The 24,764-nt window shown below is 43.8% G+C and overlaps 1 long non-coding RNA gene across 4 annotated transcripts in view; it reads right to left on the bottom strand.

The window, feature by feature from the left end:
* Window positions 1-2,651, bottom strand: part of LOC120884955 (uncharacterized) — a 31,314-nt gene extending 28,663 nt beyond the window's left edge. For 3 of the 4 annotated variants that reach the window (XR_013429022.1, XR_005727416.2, XR_013429024.1), the window contains exon 1: window positions 2,540-2,651. This is a non-coding gene — a long non-coding RNA (uncharacterized LOC120884955). The remainder of the gene's footprint in view (window positions 1-2,539) is intronic. The other variant, XR_013429023.1, reaches the window with a different exon arrangement.
* Window positions 2,652-24,764: the final 22,113 nt, after the last annotated feature.

The following is a 24,764-nucleotide window of genomic DNA, read 5'->3' as shown; positions in this document are numbered from 1 at the left end:
TAAAGAAAAGGTAGAAAAGAAAGGGCTTAGCTTTTGCCAGACTTTATCATGCAGGACAGCAAGAACTGCTATAGTTCTTGAACTGGGGAATAACATCCTCAAAAAAGGTGTCTTAGGATGGTGTAGCCTGGAGTCAATGGAAAAAGTAAAACTAAAAATGGAGATCAGTTAAAAGGATATTGCTGCAGCCGGTGAAAGGAAAACTGAATTGAAATGAAGACTGAAGAAATAATAAAGGACTTAATTTAAGGGACATGTCTACTCACAGCTATAGGCGAAGAGATGTGTTTCTGTGCTTTTTCTTGTCAATATATATAATTTGTTTTGCAAAGACAGAGATGTATACATAAGTAGCTTGCATGTCATGTTTCCTTTCTCCTCCGTGTCCTTGACTACAGCCTCCATTCACTAACTCAACAAACACTGAGCCCCCACTTTGTGCAAGGACGTGCCATGCCCTACAGGATAATGCAAAGTTGAGTCCAGCACAGATCATACCCTCAAGGAACATACAGACCCGAGAGGGAGGAAACACCTGTCCCCACATCCTTAAATTGCAAATTAGTAAAATAAGTGTCATCAAGTCATAAAAGTTCAGAGGAAGTTTTACCTTATCCAGAGAGATAGAGGGGTAGCTTTCTGAAAAAGGTGGCGGTTGAGCTTGGTCTTAAAAAATAGGCCAGATGCAGTGGCACAAACCTGTAATCTCAGAAGCTGGGGAGGCTGAGGCAAGAGGATCCTGAGTTCAAAGCCAGCCACAGCAAAAGCAAGACACTGAGCAACTCAGTGAAACCCTGTCTCTAAATAAAATACAAAGTAGGGCTGGAGATGTGGTTCAGTGGCCAAATGCCCCTGGGTTCAATCCCCGGTACCCAATAATAATAATTGGATTTTATTTGATAGACTAAGAAATATTTATTGTACCATTCATTACAAAGGGCAAGATCCTGAACATCTACATGTGATTGTGTGTTCGTGTTTCATATATGTGTGTCTGTTTCTGAACATGTATATGTTTCACTAAGTGTACCTAGCTGTTATCTCCCTGGGTTTTAATAATTGGTGTTTTTATACATTCATACAAAATTCCACATGTACAATCTACATGTGGCCAGCAGATGGCATCACAAAATCATAACTACCAAGGAAAATTCTACCTTCTTCCAATCAAGTAACATCTCAAATCCTATTCCGCCTTAGATAACCAGGCCTTTGTAGGGGGTGTTTATCTACTTCAATCATAAGCCTTATTCACCATTGTCTTCCCATGCTCAGTAAAATATCTAACAAATTGAAGATAACAAATACGTTTAGAATAATTTGATGAAATGCTAACAGGTCCAGTGAGAGAAATGGAGCTAGAGAGAGCCAAGAAAAGAAAGAAGTGTAAAAAAGTCTGCCCATCAGCAAAGACCCCACAGGAAGTGGATTTCACAGTCACACTCATAGAGTCACAGAGGGGTCAAGAGGAAGGTGAGGTAAAACAATAAACTCGGCCCTTGCTGTCACCCTTAAGGTGTCCCTCTTGTATAGGGGCCTCTGACCCTGACCCTTTTCTTCAACTGAACTTTAGTTAGTGCCTAGATAGTACTAGGGCCTACAGGAAATGCCATCTCTCCAGCTTGGGTGCTTACAACCTGAGTAGAGAAATAAAACTTATTTTAAAATGACAGCTGATACAGCTCTCTGCCCATGGCTGAGGGTGCCCCTTCTTACTCCTCAGACTAAGTGTTCCAGCAAGAACAAAGCTGGATAGCCAGGCATGGTGGTGCAGACCTGTAATCCCAGCAACTCAGGAGGCTGAGGCAGGAGGACCACAAGTTCAAAGCTAGACTCAGCAACTTAGAGAGGCCCTAAGCAACTTAGCAAGACATCTCAAAATAAAAAAAAAATAAAATGAGCTGGGGATGTGATTCAGTGTTTAAGTGCCCCTGGACTCAGAGCCAGAGGAGGTTCCAGCTGGGTCTGCCCACAGACCTTCTGACCCAGAGGACCGCTGACTTCTGGCACTTCTTCCCCAACCCCTCTTACCCTGGTCAACTTAGGTCTCTCCCTGCCATCAGCCCTGCTGATCTACTCAAATGTCTCCAGATATTCAGAGTCCAAGTCTAGGATCTCTCCCCTGCACCTTCCCCATCCCAATGCAAGACTCTTCATTAGCCTCTCCAGGAAGGAGAAGGCCTCTGATTGCCCACAGTGACTACTGCTCACAAGAACATAGATGCCGCCTTCAATACTCCCTTTGCTCCCATGGGGAAACTGAATCTCAGTTCGTTTTGCAGCAAAAAAACTTGGACCAACAAAAACCTAATGAAAGGGACCAGCCTCAGGTCGTCTGCACCCTAGGAGGAACTGGAAGTATAAAACACATTCATGATCCAGTCCAGTTGTCACAATGGATGGGTCTAGCTGCTTCCCCTTGTCTCCCTGTCCTCCCCATCGACTTATTCCTTTGAGCTGCCAGCAGCATGCAGAGCTGGGATCTATTATGCCTCGCTGGTCAAGGTCCCTTCAGGGCCCTCTGAGGAATTCCACATACCTCAGCTGGGCACTCAGGGCCCTCTGCAAAGCAGACTCTGCTCCAGCTGTTTCTCCCATCACTCCTTCATACCCACTTACACCCACACTCTCAGCTCCCTGGATGTACTCAATTCCCTCCTCCTGCACTTAGCTAAGGCCACTCCTCCCTGGAATGTTCTCTCTCCCCATTTCCACCTGGCAAATGACCATCTGCTTTTCAAGGCCACTTTAATTCCCATCTTTTCCTAAGGCCTTTGGTGCTCCACCCCAATCTGACGTGGCCTCTCTCTCCTCTCTTGGCATTGTTATCCTTAGCTTACTATCTTAATGCTTTATTATCTGAACATCAATCCCTTCTACTCAACTCTAAGCCCTGCAAGGGGAAAAAAATCTGTTTCTTATTCATCTAGTATCCAGCAACCTGTTTGATATGTAGCAGATGCTCAAAAAAATGCAGAGGAGGGAGTATATCAAAGTTTGCTGTATGTGTGGCTGTCCTTCAATGCTATGAGACACGGGTACAAAGAACTGTGATCCCTGAGGAGTACAAAAGACTGATGTTCTTTCTATTACAAGATGAAAACACTGAGACCCGCTTAGGTGCCAGGTGCCTCCTGGCCTCAAATCTACCTCCTCGGTTTCCTGGCCTCCTCAGTCCTTAAGGACTGACCACTCAGAAAATCTCTCTCATCTTTTCCTCCCTTTCTCCCTTTTCCTTCCTTTCTTTCCCCTGTCATCCCATAAACCTTGGGGCTCCTGCCCACAGATCCCTGGGGAAAAAATATAAAAAGGCTGAGGGAAACTTCCCCCTTATGAACACTGGGTGAGGGAGTGATTATTGGAGGTCACTGTCTTGGTCAGTTCCTGTTTCTGGAGCAAAGATGCCAAAATCTGTTCCTTTTTCTCATGAAAAAATGTAGAAGTTTTGACATTCAAAATTCTCAGAATCACTACTGTTACTGCAGGCTGGCTATATCAGAATGAAAGGTCTGTCAAGGCCAACAGGGCCTGCTCCTCATGGGTGAGTGTCTAAGGGCAACCCTGGAAATGACACATCCTGCCCTGACCCTTCCCAGTTCCATGGCATCCACCAGGCCTGTCTGAGGAGGAGGAAATGCACTATGATAGGTCTGGCTGGGGGCCTTCTATTTCCTCCCAGGACCTTGGAAGGGACTTACTCAGAGGAGAGTCCCTCTCCAACTGATGTCTGGATACTGGAAACCCCTAGAGAGGATGAAAATTGAAGCTGGTAATTTGGACTTTTTTTTTTTTTTTTAAGAGAGAGGGAGAGAGAGAGAGAGAGAGAGAATTTTAATATTTATTTTTTAGTTATCGGTGGACATAACATCTTTGTTTTGTATGTGGTGCTGAGGATCAAACCCAGGCCGCACGCATGCCAGGCGAGCACGCTACCGCTTGAGCCACATCCCCAGCCTGGTAACTTGGACTTATGTGATATAGGTCAGTGTGGGAAACTCCATCCTTGTCCCACTTTGAGTTTGAAACAGTCCTGCCTGAGGATAAGCAGACACAACTACACTCAGCCTTGGGCCAAGGCACTTCCTCGTGAGCTCCAGTTCCACCTGTAATGGCCAGACTGTACCACCTCAATGTGGAATTAGACCCTGGTGAACCTCTGAGAAATGAAGTGGTCCAGTGTGGAAAATACTGGGAGTGGAGATGGGGCAAGGGTGGATTACAGAAATAGGTACATATCAACTAAGCCATGCTCAGAACCTAGAGCTAGAATAAGAAAGAATGAAAATGGGGTTGGCATGAAGATTAGGATCAAGGTGTGAAGTTCAAGTTGGTCTTAGGGAGGTAATAAACTGGGACCCCCTTGATGTGGTAAGAGAGACAACATGGCAGGGTGTGGGTAGCAGGTTCTCTGTGTATTCAAGAAGCAAAACTAAGCTTTCTGGCAGGATCCACGTCTGTCTTGCTTTTCCTCTTTATGCTGCCATTTGTACTATACTGGTCCAATTCCTTCCTCTTTCTCCTGTCTTGTCATGTAACACAATCAATCATTGTCCTTACTGTAGGGCAACCACCATACTAGACAGTATTTTCTGCAAAAAAATATAGAAGGGCCAAGTGTGGTGGTGCACGCCTGCAATCCCAGTGTCTCAGGAGGCTGAGGCAGGATCAACTAGCCCTGTTCCAAGAAGCAAGGGCCAGTCTCCTAGTAGAAGTTATCATGAGCCCTAACTAGGGTCCGCCATCTACCTTCCTGTCTCCCAATCCCCAACCTGAAATCTTGTTTTGCTGGGATGTTTCTCAAGCTCAGCTGACTCCATGAAGAGTTTCTATCCCTCTCTCAGGCCTTCACACCACAGTCTGAGACCTCCTTATGCAAGCCCGGATTGCTATTCATCTCAGTCCTCATCTTCCTCTGTCTCCACTCCCTGCACCCCTCAGCACTCACAATGGTCTCCTGAGGAGCCAGCCTCTCCGGTCCAAGCCAAGCCAGCTCCCTGCCTTGTTCTCAATGCCTACAGTAAAGAAAGATCAGCACAGCAAGTCCCAAGGTCTAGGCCTGCAATATTTGGGGACGTCAGTGGCCGGGGCTTTTCAAAGGGTATGGCTTGGACCTACGGAGACCCCATTGCTAGGAGCACATTCCAGATTCTCAGCGCCTCCTCTACTGGGACCCTCATGAGCTTTGAATTTACCCGAAGATGGGCCTGACCCAGCATCAGCAGGGACTGGGGGACTGCTGTGCAGAGATGGCCGACCCAGATGCCCAGTGTCAGAGACGGTAGGGGGCAGGAGGCTGGGCTTGGCCAGGAGTCTGCGGGAGCCGAGCCTGGGACCATCCGCGAGGTCCCCATCTCGAGGTTCCACCGGGCTCAGGAGTACCAGGTGCTGGCCGTGGGGGGTGGGAGCGCTACCAAGGTAGATGTCCCCGAGGCAGTGCAGGAGACTGGCAAGGACAGCCCTCGCCTGCGCGGGGCCACCAGGGTCGCGCTCTCCGCTGCGACCCCCGCCCTCCCCGCGGGGCCAGCAGAGCCCCGCCCGCCCGCCTGAGCCGGAGCGCGGCGCCGCGGGAGGAATTCCAGCCATTTCCTCTGCGCCGCGCGGTATGTGGCCTGCTCGCTGCCCGACCGCAGCACGGCCCCGGGTGGGGGCCGCCGGCGCGGGCCAGTCCCCAGCCGCGTCTGGCAGCTGCCCGAGCCTCGCGGTGCTGCTCGGGATTCCCGGCCAGCAGCCTCCTCCTCCCGGGCAACCAAACCGGCCTTTCCAGCAGCCCCGGGCCTGCGTGTTCCCGCCGGGAGCCGCTCCTCCCCCGCGTGCCCGGTCTCGGGTTTCATCGCCCCCATCGCGCCCCTTCTGCCGCCGCTGCGGAGGAACTTGGCAGCCAGATCGCTCTTGCGAGTCCCCTGCATCCGAATTTGAAGCTGAAGTAGACAGTTGCTCTGTCACCTCGGGGCATGTCCTGAGACCTAATTGCCCAGCCTCAGTTTCTCCATCTATGAGATGGTGACCCTGGCAGAAATGCCTTCCTCATTTGTACCGAGGTTAAATAGAAAAGGAAAATCCTGGACAAATGTTAGCGACATTTTTGTTTTTCAGCGTCTCACTACTGTCCTTTACTTTCCACACAAGATCTCCCTGCCCTCCGCCTCTTCTGCAGCCTGGTTTGCAGGTGGAGCAGTCAGGGCGGTTCCTGCAAGTAGGCACAGTAGATGGCCTCTTTACAGGGCGACATGCCCACGGAAGTGCACTCAACTAACTGAAAAGTGCCTGAAAGGCCGACCCTGGAGTCCTGGTAGGTTTTAAGCATTGCCCTCTTCTCAATCACTAGGTTCTTGCAGGACCCAAGGGTGGTTATTTAGATTTTTTTTTTTTTTTTTTAATGATGGTATTGCTGTCTGAGAGCGGCCAGACAGGTAGTGATTAGGGGAAATTGAAGGTGCGGACAGCAAACGTGGATTCTATAGTTTTGTGTCTGAAAAGAGGATCGGCCACCAAGTGCTCTCAGGGAACCTCTTCCCAAATATAGATCCCCAGAGAGAAGGAACATTTTTTCATCCTTGAACCCTTCTGAGGAGGGGTGGAGGCAACTGTGAGAGCCAGAGCCCAGGGCGACATAGAGGGTGGGATCTGCTTCTCCAGCCGCCCACACCTGCCTCACCCCACACCCACGGCCACCGCCAATGTGACACTGCGTGGGGTTGGAAAGCCCCGAGTTTCACTAGGCCTAACCACCGACCGCTTCTCAGACACTGCACGGAAGAGCTGCTCTGCCTGGGTGTTTCCCTAGACAGCCTCTTGTTTTGATTTTGTAACTTTTAATCCGGCAGAGTCCCAAGGCCAAGAGCTATTCCCTTGCAATGAAAAGCGCCCCCTCATTCCCCACACACACTACAGTCACAGGCCGCATAAATCCAGGTGGAGACAGGTCCAGAAACACAGGTGCTATATATATCCTAATCCGGTGGGGTGGCTGAGCTCGCAGACAGCCCCTCCCCAGACGCGCGCCCCTGAGCCCAGCACTTCCGGCCATCTTAGCGCAACCAGTCGGTCCTCGGCGGTGGGAGGGGCAGGCTTCATTTGTACTAGTGGGCTACCCTTTCTTCTCCGGAGGATGCCAGAAAGCCCAAACTGAGCTTTTATTTTCTACTCTGGACCCACTATCCTACCCTGGGCCCCTAACCCCAATCGCTTTCCCTTGCATCCTTTCTGTCCCCTGGTATTTTCAGAGGACCTCCAAAGGACCCCAGAAGGCAGTCTCCAAGAAATGCAGACTCTCTGGCACGATGACGTATGTTCAGAATCCCAGCAAGTCTGGGAGGCTGAAGCAGGAAGATGGAAAGCTCTAGACCTGCCTAAGCAATTTAGCGAGAGCCTGTATCAAAATAAAAACAAACAGGGGCTGGGGATGTGGCTCAAGCGGTAACGCGCTCGCCTGGTGTGCGTGCGGCCCGGGTTCGATCCTCAGCACCACATACCAACAAAGATGTTGTGTCCGCCGAGAACTAAACAATAAATGTTAAAAATTCTCTCTCTCTCTCTCTCTCTCTCTCTCTCCCCCCCCTCAAAAAAAAAAAAAAAAAAAAAAAAAAAAAAAAACAAAAAAAAAAAAACAAACAAACAAACAAACAAACAAACAAATAAATAAATAAAAAGGCTGGGGATGTAACTCAATGACAAAGCGCCGCTGGGTTCAATCCTCAGTACCAAATAAAGAAAAGGAAAGAAATTCAGATTGCATCATTCGAAATGGGTGAGAGATGCTGCCTTTTATTGGAGGGCAACAACCTAAATCAGATTTCAAACTTTTAAATACGATTCTAAATTATAGGTAGCATTTTTGTTGAGTAGAGGGGATGAAAACAAACAAAAGTCAATCTGGAGGCACAGTAACAGAGGAAGGAAGAAGTATATGTAAAGTGGGGAGAGTCCCCATCAGGAAAGAAAGTTGCCCTGCCAGCAGGCTGTTTTCCAGAACCTTAGTAGGATTTTATGAACTGGTTCTGCTGGGCCTGGGACTTTAGAGAATTCACTGAGCCTAAAGGGTTAATAAGGTCCCATGACTGGGGCTAAAGGGCTCCAACACAAAAATTTCCTCTAGGGTATTTAGGGAGACATGATGGCTTGGGGAAAGGGTAGAAGAAGTAAGACAGGTTTAAAGATGAATGAAACAGATTTGAACCACCAGTGGTCAAATGGGACTGTATAAATAAGCTTTCACTAGATAAGTAAATCCCCTTTTAAAACATAGTGGGTAAGTCTTCTAAAAATAAAGTCACATTCCTTTTCCATTGTGGGAGCTTACTCTTTAGACCCTGCTAAGGAGGCGCTGTGCAAGCTCTATCTCATTAAATCCCACTTAGAAGGTACTTATGAATTCCCCATTTTAACGATTCAAAAACTGAAGTCAGAGAGACTAATTAACTTGCCAATGAATTCACAGCTAGTAAAGGAGAGATTTTGAGCCAGGGAACTGATTCCAGAGGTCATAGTTTGATCCTATGTTGTAGGATAATAAACTCAACTGTTCTCTCTGAGATGGCAATGTCTCCCCTGCACACCTCAGCTCTCTTTCACAGTAAGGAAGAACTTCTTCACGCCTCATCTGCCTCTAGCAGACCTGAGCCAATGCATCCTCATTGAACTCGATGGCTTTCCTGAGGGACCCAGGCAACTGATGCCCTGGTATATGAAAGAAACTGCCCATAGAAGCAGGATTCCAAATGGACTGGATGAAAGTCGCCAAGGCCAGAGTTAGCGCCAAACCAGCCCTTCCAGTGTGTTTTCAGCACCACAGGGCAGCTCAAATGGTATTTTTGCTAAAAAGTCAACATAAAAGAATCATTGTGCTTAACAAAGCCAGATGTGTGCTTAAATTTATACAAGTCACTGATATCCCACCTTGGTCCATGGACCCAAAGGACCCAGAGATGATTTTCTCTGGCTCTCCTCGTGTTTTTTTAAAAGTTGAATCAATTACCAGAAATTTTAATTTGGAAGATCGCACAGAAATATCTAGAATTTTTTAGCTTCTCTCCCCCAGGTCTGTCCACAGTGACATGTATTTTTAGTTCACAGTCCCATCGGTCCATCCTCTTTCTCCCACCTCCTAGGGGACCCATCCTTTCTCTATCATTAAAAAGCAAAGATTCACTAAGGAAGTCACTCTCGAATCTTCACCGTTCACATACCAATAAGATAATCTTTTCTTGGGAGCTGATGAAGGGAAATTAATTGAGGAGAGTTAAGGAAAGAAAGCATGGCTCCCCCAAACAGGGAGTCAGGCCACACCAAAGCACAGCAGAGAGGATTTCTAGAGCTCTAGAAAACCGCAAGATGAGAAATTGATGTTCAGGTGGCAGTCATGAAACTAGAGTGTGTAAGAGAAACATCTCCGGCTTCCCATGAGCTCAGCTTCTCATTTCACCCAGCAAACACCAGCCTTTTCTTAGCATCCCGTGTCCCTTTTTCTGCCCCTCTTCTACAAGTGCCTTGGGTAATGGACAGAGGCAAAGCCTGGAGGTGATTACAAGGCTGCCGACTCAGGCTATGAGTGAGCCCAAAGGAATGGGTTTGGCTTGCAACCAGGACAGAACTGAGCCCAGAAGAGGAGCTGAATAAAGATCAAGTCCAAGTGCTTAACTGGGGTCTGAACAGCCAGGAATTGAAGCATGGTCTCATTCACAAAGGTGATGAGCAGCTGTGTTTTCTGAAACATGGACCACAGGAGCAAAAATCATCTTCCTCTAATTGGAAGGCTTTTCCTGCCAAAGAAGTTTATTGTGCAGGCAGAGAGGGGAAGAGTGAGGAAAGGTTTTGAATTAAAGATGTGGGAATAGAGGAGGGCCTTAGAAGGATATTCCTGCCAGACTTTGGGGCTACATTAACTTTCCTTAAATACCTGGGAAGATTTCAGCTCTGAATATTTAATGAAGGCCCTTTTTTTGGCAGTGGCCCATGTGGCAAATGTGTCAACAGAGCCCTAGATGTGTACTCTGGGGGTGGGGAGTGGGGTAGATGAGATGAAGTACTTTTAGAGAAACAGGAAGTTTAGTAATCAGAGAGAGGAAAATATATCTGACCTCTTTTAAAACCAGTGGATAGTATGTCAGAGTCAGAATTGTCACAATTGCTGGAAAAAATGAAAAATTAGAGAACAGGACAGTGAAAAGAGAGGCCCCTGCAGGGAGTTGCAGGCGAGATTAGGGACAAATTCTAATCAGAGAGCCTCCTTTAACATTCCCCCATCACTGAGTAGAAAGGGGCCCCTAAAACTCCCTCTACATCCCAACATTCACAGCCTTACTACCATCATCTGTCTTGAATCCAGAATTACTCGTCTCACCAAGTTGTGTCTGTCCCAAATCACCCTGATTCAGGTCACCTCCTATTTAGCTTGCTAATCCTTATGAGACACCCTCTGTTTTTCCCCTGCTTTGTGCCCTTCTCCTTTTCCTCCCAATCCTCCCTCCTTTCCTTTCCCTCTGGAGCTCATAATCCCTGGTTAGCAAAATCACCTTGATCCTCAACATATATCTCTGAGCATCTTTTCACATCTTTCCTGGGGACACCTGGCCTTCCCTACTTTTCCCACAACCCCCTCAAGCAGGAGCCATTTTTCTCTCACAGCCCTGTCATTAGACCTGGAAGTGAGATAGGTGTCCGTCTTATTCTTCTTTGTGACTTTTAGAACTCTCTCTCTACTTCTCTGCAAACCCTTGAGCCCCACATTGAATTTCGTATCAAGTGAATACTGTCTTCTGCCTCAAAAGTAATTTTCCATTATTTCAGGTCCTGTTTTACTCACACGATCAGGTGTGCACACTCACTCTTTCCAGTAGTCTTAATCTGGTGATTTTAATATACATGTAGGTGACCCTTCCAATACCCAACCCTCCCAGTCCCTTGAACTCTTCTCCTCCAGTGACCTTCCCTCCACTCAGCTCTTAGTTGTGATCACCTACAACAACCACATCTTCACAATCTCATTTTCTTGAATCCCACTCTGACTACAGCCTCCCAACTTTCCACTTTACTTCCTCACCTGATCCCAGCCGTCCTTTGACTCCATCAGAACCTCAATCTATTGATCCCACCACCCCTCACTATTACCACCCTTTTGATGTTCCTACTCCCCTCCCATAAATTTTGGTCAGTCATTATATAAACATTGATGTTGTATACACCCTCAACTCTTTTTCTTGTCCTAACCACCTGGCATGATGACAGATTTAGTCACATCCACTCTGTGCCTACTTCATACATCCATGCCTCCAGCTGAACTCAGCTAGAGAAAAGCACAGCCATGCTGTTTGATCTCATTTTAAATTCATGATGATGAAATTCAAGCAGACCCTTAATGCTGCTCAGTAGCCATATTTCCTTGGTCTGTTCGCTCATTTTTGCTCCTAGATAGTTTCATACTTTCTTTTCTCAAACCTTTAACAACATCTCCCCATTCTCACTCTCAGATGATAATTGGATCCTTTGTTTTTTCCCTACTGGGAGAGCAGGAGAGACCAAAGACAACTCTACAGATTCCCACCACCATGTTTATCCCCTGACCAACAGTGGCCTCTTGATACTTTGCCCTCTTCTGCCTATTACCCATCCATCAAAGCAAAGTTCTCCACTTGTGCACACAACAGGATCCCTCTCACCTACTCAAGGACATTCTTTGGCAATTCTTCCCTTTTTACTCTTAGAATAAATCGTTGCTCTCTGCTGGGTCATTTCCACCAGCACACAAGCATGCTATTATTTGTCATATCTTAAAAACAACAAAGCCTTTTAATGACTGTACTTCCTTTGGCAGCCACTGCCCCATTTGTTTGCTCGCCTTTAGAGCAAGCGCCTCCAAATAATCATTAACACTTGCTACCGCCAATTCTCCTCCAGTTCTCTCTTAAACCAACTCCACTCAGCCTTATATCCCCATTACTTCACAGAAATGGTTCTTGTCAAAGTCACCGTGACTTCCATCTTGCTAAATCCAATGGCCAAGTCTAAGCTCTCATCTTACTGATTCACAGTATTTGATATGATTGACCACTTCTTCCTTCTTGATAGAGTTTCTTCACTGATACTCACTTTAGAACTTCTTGTTCTCTATGTTTTGCCCCACCTCACTGCCCCCAATCTTCTTGATTTTTTTTTCCTGGTTTCTCCTCTTTTCTCTGACCCCTTGTAAGGGTCCGGCAAAGCGTCCCAGAAAGAGACCACCAAGAGACCTCTCATGCAATTGGCAGAAGGGGATTTATTGATTCAGCATGCTGAGGCTCCGTGCCCACTCAGGAAAGGAGAGCATCCCAGAACCCCGGGCAGGGGTTGAGCAGTGCTTAAGTACACTTTTTGGAGAGGGCAGGGGCTTTGCATACATCAGGACAAATCATCATGAGGCGCGGGAAAATCAAACAACAACTCTTAGACATGATTAGTACATTCATTGGCGGGAACAGGCTGGGCAGGGGTGATTGGTCACTTCTAAGCTGGGTACACATTCAAACTGATTGGTTTTGGGCCTTGAATGCCTACATGCTGGGCTACACAGGGTCCTAAGTTATTAAACAACCAGAGGATCAGGAGGAATATTTACTGGGCAGTTTGGGTATTGTCCTAACAGTTACAGGAATTTAACCCAGGCTTTGCAGTTTAGAAGCAGGTTTACAATGCCTGGTCCTTTACATTTTAACTCAGGCTTTGCAGCTTAGAAACTTTACCCTTTCATCCTAAATGTTGAAATAGTTAGGACTCAGACCTCAGTCCTCTACTCTTCTTTATCCACCATCCACCCTTTTTGATGATCTCATACAAATACATGATTTTAAATACCATCAACATGCCCAGGAAATCTGTATTTATATCTCTAGCTCCAGACTTTTTTTAGGATCTCAAGACTCATATGTCCAATATCCAATTGCTCCATATCTCCAGACTCAAGATAAAACTGAATTCCTGATACACTTCCCCAAAACTGATCTACCCACAGTCTTTCCATAATAACTGTTGGAAAATCTTTTCTTCCAGTTGTTCAGCCTAAAATCTGAGTCATCCTTGACTCCTATATTCCTCTCATATACCTATCAGATCTGGCATGAATTTACTACTTCCTCCAAAATACATCCAAAATTCCAGCCACTTTATTGCTGCCATCTACTTGAAACCACTATCCTCTCTCATCTAGATTATTGCTATAGCCTCCTATCCAGTCTCCTTTCTTCTATTCTTGCCTTCAACACAGCAGCCACAGTGATACTTTTATTTATTTTTTTTTTAAAGAGAGAGTGAGAGAGAGGGGAGCACACAGAGAGAGAGAGAATTTTAACATTTATTTATTTTTTGTTAGTTCTTGGGGGACACAACATCTTTGTTGGTATGTGGTGCTGCTGAGGATCGAACCCGGGCCGCAAGCATGCTAGGCGAGCGCGCTACCGCTTGAGCCACATCCCCAGCCCCCACAGTGATACTTTTAAAATGCATCTCAGATCACATCACTTCTTCAATAGAACCCTTGAGGATTCCCATCCCATTTCTCTCAGGATAACTCTTTGTTATCTACTCATTTCTCTCAGTGAAAAATCCAGAGTCTTTACAATGGTCACAAGGTCCTGCATTATTGGTTCACTCCACCCACCACTCACCTTTCTATCTTCCTCTTCTGACACTCTCTTCCTCACTCAGTCCAGCCTCTCTCCATAGCAGTCAAGTCTAAACTCTCACCTCAACATAAACAGTATGCTCTTACACTGGGGTCCTTGCTCTACCTGAACACACTTAATGAACTTTCTTATTCCTTCCATGTTCACATTTCACCTTCTCAATGAGGCCCACCTCAACAATCTACCCTTTCCTTTTCCTTATACTTGACTCCTGATCACCCTTAACTGTATAATTTTTTTTTGGTTCCCATAGCATTTATTATGTCTAAGATACTATGCAACTTATTACTTGTTGTGTTTATTGCTGATTGTCTATCCTCTCCTCTGCAAGGGTCTTTATTCTGTTTGTTCACAAATACATTCTATGACCAGAACAGTGCCTGCCACAGGACAGGAAGACAAAAAGATTTCTTTTTTTTTAATGCGTGAAAAGCATTCAGAGAGAGAGAAAGAGAGTTACTTCCTCAGCCATCGGAAGTGGCCAAGCCAAGTGCAAATGGCAGAATAGAACTAGAAAGAGAAACTGGAGCTGACTATGAAAACCTGATTCATGAGCAAAGTCAGACCGAATTGAAATGAAAAAGTGAGCTGTGTACCTATATTACCTGATGGATGGATAAATGGAGAGAGAGAGAGAGAGAAACAGAAAGATGGTAGATAAATCAAGATCTCTTGTGTGGTAGGTAATATAGTGACTTTATTTACTGAACAGGGGGAAAATAAAGGCCTGAGTCAATGACACTGGTTTACCCAGTTTCCATGATGGACACTTGCTTTTCATGCTCCCCAGCACTAAGGAAAATAATTACACAGTTCACAGAAAGACACTAAAAGCAAAAGTGGAAATGCCCCACAGGTGAGGTCTTTGAAAAAGAAACTCTTCTCTCCTGCTCTTTCCCTAAGTAGCTTTTCGGTAGAGGATACTACAGTATCTGATATTTGGGATGGTCTGCAGGCCCACTTCATCAGAATTCTGTGATCATTGGATGCCGATGGGTTAACAGTTGAGCCTGCCTGGCCACTGTAACAGAGGTCTTCTACAGGCCATGCCTTTCTTTCCCACAGGGATTGCAGCCTCCAGGCCGGCTGCCAATATATCCTTTCTCTAAAGTTGCCAGTGTTATGTAAGGAGCCTCTGCACACAACATAAATCAAGTGACATGAGGAATAGGATGGGGCAGTCCTGCAGCCACCAATGTCTTAATGTTGTGTCATGCACTGAGCCCACAGCCCACCAAGGTCAGCACAGCACTAGGGAGAACCAAGGTCCACACTGCTAAGGGCTACCTGCTATTGGGGTAGACCTATGGCCAAAGACAGTGGTCACCAGTCACATGTGAGGCTGGTTAAATGAATTGCCCTGTGACTCCACCTGGCACCAGGAGGTCGTACCCACAGGCACCAGCCTCCTCACTCTCCCAAATTTCAGCCCATGCCCCCCACCTTCTCTCCATATCTCTCTCCAACACACACACACATACACAAACACACACACACACAAACACACACACAATGAAGCCAACCCCCGCTGTGTGTGAGTGTGTGTGTGTGTGTGTGTGTGTGTGTGTGTGTATGTGTGTGTATGTGTGACTGTACTAGGGATTATAAACTCAGGAGTTCTTAGCCATTAAGCCACATTCCCAGCCTCCCCACCCCCTGCCTTTTTTTTTTTTTTTTTTGAGACAGGATTTGTTTGTTTTTGTTTGTTTGTTTTTTGGTGCGGGGACTGAATGCAGGGGTGCTTGATCACTAAACTACAACCCCAGCCCTTTTTAAATATTTTTTTATTGAAGCAGGATTTCACTAAGTTGCTTAGGAATTCACTAAATTGCTGGAGCTGGCTTTGAACCTGTGATCCTCCTGCCTCAGCCTCCCAAATCACTGGTATTACAGGCATGCGCCACAGCTGGCTCCTTTATGTATCAAACCTGAAGATTTCTGGCCCATCTCTGGCTCCTTCCAGCTCTCAGCAATTCCTGACTGTTAACCCTGATCAGCCCAGCAGCAGAACAGCTGGCCTGGAATCTCTCTTGGGCAGTAGTCAGAGAAGCTGTACAAACTCATGCGTGGACAGTATTTGACCCTTGCCTCTCCCCCGCGCTTCTTTTTAGGTCCCAGAAAGAGGTCTGATATTTACATTCATCAGCATTTTCTCTCTAGGGGAGAAGGGAGTGACATGGAGAGAAGGGAATGAGAGGAATTAGAACAAGTCTGGGAAAGAAAGAAGGCGGAGGCTATTTTGATCTGCTCTTTGTACTCAGTGCAGATGCCTGCATTGGACAGTGCTTAGGTTATCGGCAAATTCTGGGGACATTCCCGTGTCAGTCCAATGCCTAATCAGAAAAGAAAGTTGATGCAGAGCACAGTTGGGAATGCCTGTAATCCCAGTGACTCAGGAGGTCGAGGCAAGAGGATCACAAGTTCAAGGATAGCCTGGGGAACTTTGCAATACCCTGTCTCAAAGTAACAAATAAAAAGGGTTGGGGATGTAGCCCAATGGTAGAGCACCCCTGGGTATAGTCCTCGGAAGGAAGGAAGGAAGGAAGGAAGGAAGGAAGGAAGGAAGGAAGGAAGGAAGGAGGGAGGGAGGGAGGGAGGGAGGGAGGAAGGAAGGAAGGAAGGAAGGAAGGAAGGAAAGAAAGACTGACTGACTATAGCCAACAATAGTGTAATATATAAAGCCAAAATAGAAAGGAGTTTCTGGGCTCTGACCTGGTTTGAAGCATTTCATGTGAAGGCAAGAGCTGAGGAAAAATGGCATTGTCTTTGGAATGTCCTTTTTCCAATTATAGAAGTCATCAGAAAATGGTAATGAGGGAGATATCGAAAATCAAATCAGATAACTCATATATGGGATACATGGCAGAGGGCCATAAAGGTGTTTGACCTTAGTTCTATAGACTTTTCCCCTTGTGCCGTAGGTGTTACACCAAGACAGGAAACATTAAGTCAAGCAAATTTAATCTGGGTTTTGGCTTTTGATTTTTGGTGGGATGGGGGATAATTTATAACCAGAACTTTAGTTTTTAGTATACTTATGTGGCAACTTCGAGAAGGGAAAATCAGATTTCCCCAAGTGTCTTTAACAACAGAATTCTTTTTTTTTTTTTTTTTTTTTTAACCATGGAACATCTCTCTGGTGTCCCTTGAGACCCTATTAGGAACTAGGAAGGCACTGAAGATTTTTTAGCTGAAAAGCAATACGCAGGGAAAATCAAGCTCTAGAAGACCGACCTCATGGTAGAATGTAAAGTAAACAGAACAGAGCCTAGATTCAGGGGAAATGATCAGATGTTGGAATCAAAGCTCAAGACTGGGGTCTGGGGGTGGCAACTGGAGCAGAGAGTGGAGAGTAAAAATGCTGATTGAGTGTAGAATCTTCTGTTGGACTCTGGGAAGATAAGAAGTCTTAGAGTTCCTGGATCTTGGAGGATTTTAAAAGAGCATTAATCAGGACTTTTACTGTAAGTCAGAAATCAATTAAACCAGTTAAAGCAAAAGGAGCGTTTTTAAGGGAACAAGGATGCTTCACAAAGGACTGGATCCAGGTACCGTGGAAATCTGACAAAAATTCCCCCATCAGGCTCAGCTTCTCTGTTCTTTTTCCTTCCTTCTATTGCTTCCTCTCTTCTCTAATCTCCCTTCTTCTCTCCCACCCCCAAATTTTGTAAAGACAATGGCTTCCCTGAGTGTCCATGTCACATTTGCTTGTTACAGTTCTAGCCTCTTCAGAAAGTAGTTCTCCAACTCTCCTTTCCAGGCTCAGCTCTCCAGTTTAAAGCACTTCATTGACCCAGCTTGGGACCTATTTATTTATTACCAAGAAAGTAGGTTTTAAAATACAAGCATGGGAGGTGGGCTGGGGATATCACTCAGTTGGTAGAGTGCTTTCCTCACACGCACAAGGCCCTGGGTTCAATCCACAGCGCAAAAAAAAAAAAAAAAAAAAAAAAAGGCTGGGGATATAGCTCAGTGATGAAGTTCTCCTGAGTTCAATTCCCAATACAAAAAAAAAATAAAGAAAGAAAGAGAGAGAGAGAAAGAAAAAGAAAGAAAATAAGCAAGTAGAATTCTGGAGGAGTAGGAGAAGATTATCAGTGAATAAATGGATGACTAAGAAGCTTTAGAGCAACTTTATTAAACAGCTATATTCTTGTTCCTTTCCCAGACTTTCTTTAGTTCTCAAGTCCTGAAAGAATCTATAGATAAGGAAAGCCAATTCTTCAGTGGTTGAGAGCACACACTCCAAGACTAAATTGCCTGGACAGTCAGTCATCCCTTAATGATGGGATGCTTCCTGAGAAATGTATTATTAGACAATTTCATCATTGTGCAACTATCAGAGTGTACTTACAGAAACCTAGGTGGTATAAGCCAATCACTCAACATGGCCTCTTGATGCAATCAAGACTCAGAGAACATCACATATTATGAGGCCGCTGCTGGCAAAGTACAGCTTACTATTTTATAGTAAACTTTTTAAAAATACATAGAAAAGCTACGCTTCAAAATAATCATAAAGTAAATATATGCACCAGTAACAGTCATTGATTATCATTATAAGTATTATATAATGCTAATTAGGGTATGTGTTACACTTTTTAGGGGAGGTCAGTACTGGGGATTGAACCCAGGGGCACTCAACCACTGAACCACATCCCCAACCCTTTTTTGTATTTTATTTAGAGACAGGGTCTCACCGAGTTGCTTAGCACCTCACTTTTGCTGAGGCTGGCTTTGAATTTGTAATCCTCCTGCCTCAGTCTTCCAAGTCACTGGGATTATAAACATGCACAACCACACCCACCTTGTGTTATATTTTTTTTAATATTTTTTTTTAGTTGTAGACGGACACAATACCTTTATCTTATTTGTTATTTTTATGTAGTGCAGGGTCAAATCCAGTGCCTCATGAATGCTAGGCAAGTGCTCTACCACTGAGCCACACCCCCAGCCCTTTGTGTTTCACTTTTGTAAAACTGGCAGTGCGGTAGGTTTGTTCACACCAGCATCACCACGAACATGTGAGGAATGCACTGTGATATGATGGTATGAAGGCCACAGCATCACTAGGTAACAGGAATTTTTCAGCTTCATTGTAATCTTAGGGGACTACCATCATACATGTGGTCTATCGTTTGTCTGAGATAAGGCTCTGTTGTGCATGCCTATATTTTGGATCTTGACCTTGAGGACTCGCATGTTACATTACCTCCCTGAACCTTAGGTTCCTCACCTATCTATGGGTATTATGAGGATTAAATAAAATAGTTCATGCAAAATACACAATGTATACAGTAAATTAATGACATAATTTTTTAAATGAAAATAACTGATGGCATTGAAATTTGCATCAGCAGACCCAAATACCTTTGAAAAACTGAGCAAAAGAAATATGAATGAGCACCAGGGCCAGTGTCGGCTTGGTTCTCCTGCTCTCCCTGCAAATGTGGCCTCTGGAGTAGGAGATTTGGGGAGAAAACTAAAAAGATCTTGTGGCGCCAAAAGGACTTTAGGGATCATGGGTTATTTGGGCCCGTCATGTTCCCTTTTGTTCCTAGAGATTTAATATCTACCTACCCATCGAATGGCCATGATTTGGGAGGCAGAAGACAAGAAGAGGAATAGCTTTCAGCTGGCTTCATCTTTAAATAACTGGGGGTGCAAAACTTTTTAAACACAAAGGGGACCATGTGTAAAACATTAGTTAAATTCAGATATAAATCTAGTCTTTGACCAGTCCAGAGCTAATCAATATGCTTTTCTACTCTCTTTGAACTTGCGGTTTTTTGGCAATAACAAAAATCCCAAATCCCATCCAAAACCATAGTCCAGACAGCCCAACTTCGATACTCCCCTCCCTCCTGTCACATATTGTTGACAGAACTGCTCTTGTTACCACATTCATTCCAGTGGTGATTCAAATTCTTCTGAAAAGAAAAAAAAAAAAAACACAGGGTAGGGGGCTTGAAAGACAGAAAATTGTTTTTTTAATCACTTAATACGGAATCCTGCACAAAGAATATGCAACTTTGAATATGGGTTTGCTCAGCCCTATGGATGCCTTTTTCTCAGTTATTTTTATTGAAAATCACGATGAACTAATTTAAAAAGCAAGGTAATCTAAGATAGAAAATCACCCATATTTTGATTAAAATATAGACCGGGCCCTTTTAAGCACATCAAGAGCACTTTTTAATGCTGCAAATTCACGTATATGTGAAATGTGCTTGTTTAACTGTGACAGTTTTAAGCAAAACTAAGCTACTCTGTTCCTTTCCAGAATTCAAGTATTTGATTTGGAAAAAACCCATGCACTTTGATTTACAAAGCAGAGGGGGAAGTAAGTAGTGGGTGAGAAAGACCCGCCCAAAGACTGCAGCCAGCTTCCCTAGGAAGATTCATGACCATTCCTCAATACTGTCTTGCAATTTCGTTCCAACAGATTTTACTGTAACTCTAAATCATTAGAAGCAACTGCTGCTGTTCCCAGTGCTATCTTTGCCTCAAAAAGAGGAAAATTCAGGACATGCATTCTAATCCCCTTGCTGTCTAGGAGAGAAGTTAGCACATTTGTCATGAGAACCGAAGAACATCAGCTGAGTAGTTTACTAAACATGAGCGCTTCATATCTCAATGTCACATAGCTTTTGAAAATAAGTAAAGTGAGCACACACAGAGGTGGGTGAATTCAACAGTAATAAAGTGGCTTAAATTGGGTTAACTGAATATAATCTACAAAAAACATTCTAATGCTAAACATGGTGGTTCAAGCACACCTGTAATCCCAGCGACTGGGAAGGCTGAGGCAAGAGGATGGCAAGTTCAAAGCCAGCCTCAGCAATTTAGTGAGGCCCTAAACAATTTAGAGAGAACTTGTCTCAAAGAGAAGAAGGAGGAGGAGGAGGAGGAGGAGGAGGAGGAGGAGGGGGAGGAGGAGGAGGAGGAGGAGGAGAAAAAAAAAGAGAGAGAGAGAGACAGAGACTAGGTATGTAACTCAGGCATAAAACGCTCCTGGTTTCCATCCCCAGTACAAAAAAAATAAATAAATAAAATCTATTACTAATTCTTTCCAGAAAAAGGTAAGAAAAGCCAGGCATGGTGGAGCATGTTTTTAATCCCAGCTATTTAGGACACTGAAACAGGAGAATCAAAAGTTCAAGGCCAGCCCCAGCAATTTAGGGAAACCCTATCTCAAAATATGTAGAGTTGAAGATGTAGTTCAGTGGTAAAGCACTCCTGAGCTCAATCCCCAGGACACTCCCTCCCCCCAAAAAACTAACACAAATCCAGACTTTTTTTTTTTTTTGTACTGGTGATTGAGCCCAGGGGTGCTTTACCACTGAGCTACATCCCCCTGCCCTTTTTATTTTTTAGCTAAGTTGCTTAGGTTCTAAGTTGCTGAGGCTGTCTTTGAACTTGAGATCCTCCTTCCTTGACCTCCCAAATTTCTGGGATTACAGGCATGCGCCACAGTGCCTGGCCCATCAATTTTTTTTTTTTTTAATGTTCTGAGCTATGTCCAACAAGTGAATCCTTTCCCTTACCAAATGTCTAGACATTTATATAAGGCAGGGTGGTTCTATTGTGGAGAGGGTAACTGAGGGCAGTGCTAACACCAGGTTCCTCTTTTTGACTTGAATGACTTCTCCATTAGGGCTGTTGTTCCTCCACAGTGCCTCTGGGACAAAGTGACTTTGAATGGTCATCTACTTTGCAATTCAACTAGCAGCATGGGCATGACCCCATTGCCAGAGAGAAGCTGGTTAGAATCTTGGGTCTACCTAACTCTTACTGGCTCATAAACTCCATTTTAACAGGATCCCCAAGGGATTCATATGCACATTAGAGGTTAAAATATGCCATTCTAAATCATTCCCCTGCCTCCAAGCAAAATCGAACACAATGGCTAAACTCATGCAACCTCTGTCAGGTCCTTTGTAGAATGTCCTGTTTGAGTCATTGAGAGGAAAGGGGAAATATGCTTATTCAAGGAAGTCTTGCATAACATAACAAAGTTAGCAACTTCTTCAATACATTCAAGTACCTATTCTTGGAAGCCCTGCAGATTAGGTGGAAGGAAAGAGCAGCAGAAAAATGGAGTGGGTTCAACTAGCAAGCTGGAATCAAGTAAGAGTAGCACAGAAGCTGAGTCTATGAAGGATGGGAGGAATAATTTCACCAAATTATCAGATCCAAAATTGGCTCTACACTGTGGATGATTTATTGCTCTGGAAGCTTAAAGGCTTGAGTCTCCTGCTGCATTTCATTTCAGATTAGTAATTTTTATCTAGTGCTTCCCTGTGGTTTAAAATGAATGCCCTGGAATTACTAAAATGAAATTATCAGATGATTTGTATGCTCATTCTGTAGTAATCCTGTAAGTTTCCTATTTGTAACAAGACTGGAATCCAGACAATAGAAAACTCTGTTAACTGGAGCTCAACCTGTTGGCTTCAAACTGATGGATCTGAGATAGTTATGTGTGAGTGTTCCAGTGATCCTCAAACATAGCTGCACTTTAGAATCACCTGGATAGAATTTTTTAAAAATGGTTTTCTTGGGTATAACTGACATACAATAAGCCACATGTATTTAAGCATACAACTGAGTTTTGATATATATTATATACCCATTAAACATTATCACAATCAAGTTCATCACCCTCAAAATTTCCTCTTGTACTATCTCCCCCAATCCTTCAACCACTGATTTGCTTCCCATCATTATAGATTAGTTTGCCTTTTGTAGAATTTTATATAAACCGAGCCATATGGTATGTACTCTTTCTTTGAATGAGGTGCTTCATTCATGAGCTTCTTTCACTCAGTGAATTGTTCTGAGGTTCATCTATGTTGTTTTATGTTTTTATGGTTTGTCTTTTTTATTGATGAGTGGTATTCCACTATATGGATGAATTGCAGTTTGTCTATTCACAATTGATATTGAAGAACATTTGGGCTATTTATTTTCTTCTTTCTTTTTTAGTTTTCCAATACTGCGGATTGAACCCAGAGGCTCTCTACCACTGAGCCACATCACTAGCCGCCCCATCCCCCCCTCACCCCCCTCCCCTTCCCTTTTCAGGTTTTTAAAATTTTGAGGTAGGGTTTCACTAAAATTCTCGACTGGCCTGGAATTTACAATCCTCCTGGCTCAGACTCCAAAGAGACTGGGATTCTAGGCATGAACCACCCCACCCAGCTTCCCTTATAGTACTTTCAATATCTGTGGAATCTGTAGTGATGTCACTTCTCTCATTCTTGATGATCTTGTCTTCCTTTTCAGTCCAGGTAAAGCCTATCAATTTTATTGGACTTTTCAAAGCATCACATTTTAGTTTCATTGATTTTTCTCTATTGTTTTTGTTTTGTATTCTTTTTAATTTTTTTAATATTTATTTTAGTTTTTGGCAGACACAACATCTTTGTTGGTATGTGGTGCTGAGGATCGAACCGGGCCACACGCATGCCAGACGAGCATGCTACCGCTTGAGCCACATCCCCAGCCCCTTTGTTTTGTATTTTATTGATTTCTTTTTTGCTCTTTATCTACATTCTGCTTAGATTGGGCTTAATTTGCTCTTTTTCTAGTTGTATAATGTAGAATCTGAGGCCATTAATTTGAGACCTTCCTTATTTTCTAATAAAAGTGTTTAGTGCTACAAATTTCTCTGCAAATATGTTTTAGATGAGTGTCACAAATTTTGGTATCAAGCATGTTCATTTAGTTCCAACAATTTCCTCATTTCCTTTCTGATGTCTTCTTTGAATTATGGATTATTTTGAATTATATAATTTTGTATCCAGATAATTTAATATTCCCCAGATACTTTCTGTTATTCATAATTAGTTTAACTCCACTATGATCAGAAAACACATTTTGTCTCATTTGAAACTTTTTAAACTTCTTAAGGTTTATTTTATGGCCTAGAAAATGGTCAGTCTATCTTGGAAAAGTTTTCTATGTACACTTGGAAAAAATTTATACACTGATGTTGATGCTTGCAATGTTTTAAAAATGCCAATTCAGGGGCTGGGGTTGTGGCTCAGTGGTAGAGTGCTCGCTTCACACATGCGAAGCCCTGGGTTCGATCCTCAGCAACACATAAAAATAAATAAACAAAATAAAGGTATTTTTAAAAAGAGTACTGGGTGGGAGACAAAATAAATCGGATTTTAAAAAATAAATAAATATGTCAATTCAGTCAAATCAGCTGATAGTGTCATTCATGTCTTCTATACCCTTGCTAATTTTCTGTCAACATGGTCTATCAATTATTGAGAGAAAGGTATAGAAATCTCTAAGCAGAATTGCTGATCTATTTATTTCTCCTTTATGGTTCTTAACATCCCTATGCCAAAACCACACACCATACCTATTAATTCAAGATCTCTGGGGGGATTACCCAGGCATCAATATTATCCTTTCTTATAGTTACTGAAGTGATTTCAACTTGTAGCTATAGTTGTGAACTGCTCCCTTATAAGATCCATGTTATGTATTTAACAGATTCAGGAAATGAGCAGTTAAATCCATTAGATGCCAGAAACTTCCTTTGAGGTGGGCTTTAGTCACTCTTCATTTAACAGAGAATGAAATTGAGTGTTGCACAATTATTCAGGATCACACATCTGATTAGATCTAGCTGGGTATTTAAACCCAGGTTTCTGAACTCAAAAGTTTATTGTTTTGCTTTATATATATATATATATATATATATATATATATATATATATATATATATATATATCATAGTTATATATATCATAGTTATATATATTTCGTTCTGTGAAGTGCATTTATTGACTCGAAGTCTATCTGTGTTTTTCTAATACACTGTGAGCTGGAGCCACGTCCAACCGAACCCTTATGATTTTCACTGTACCTACTGCAGTGTCTGCATAGTGGAGATGATTCTAAGGTTTTTCTTTTTCCTCTTGAAAGATCTAAGTATCTGGGTTCTGCTGACCATATAGTATTCATCAATCTGTCTTTTTCATGGTCCATCCATTATCTAGAGTTTCACCCTGACATACATGCTCTTCTCCAAAAAAAACCTTCTCAGGCTACAGACGCTCAGCCTGCTTCACTCCGTCAATGCACGACACT

This window comes from Ictidomys tridecemlineatus, chromosome 12, assembly GCF_052094955.1.
Source record: "Ictidomys tridecemlineatus isolate mIctTri1 chromosome 12, mIctTri1.hap1, whole genome shotgun sequence".
NCBI lineage: Eukaryota > Metazoa > Chordata > Mammalia > Rodentia > Sciuridae > Ictidomys > Ictidomys tridecemlineatus.
The sequence above is the reverse complement of the archived record's forward strand: the minus strand, read 5'-3'. Positions and strand labels throughout refer to the sequence as shown.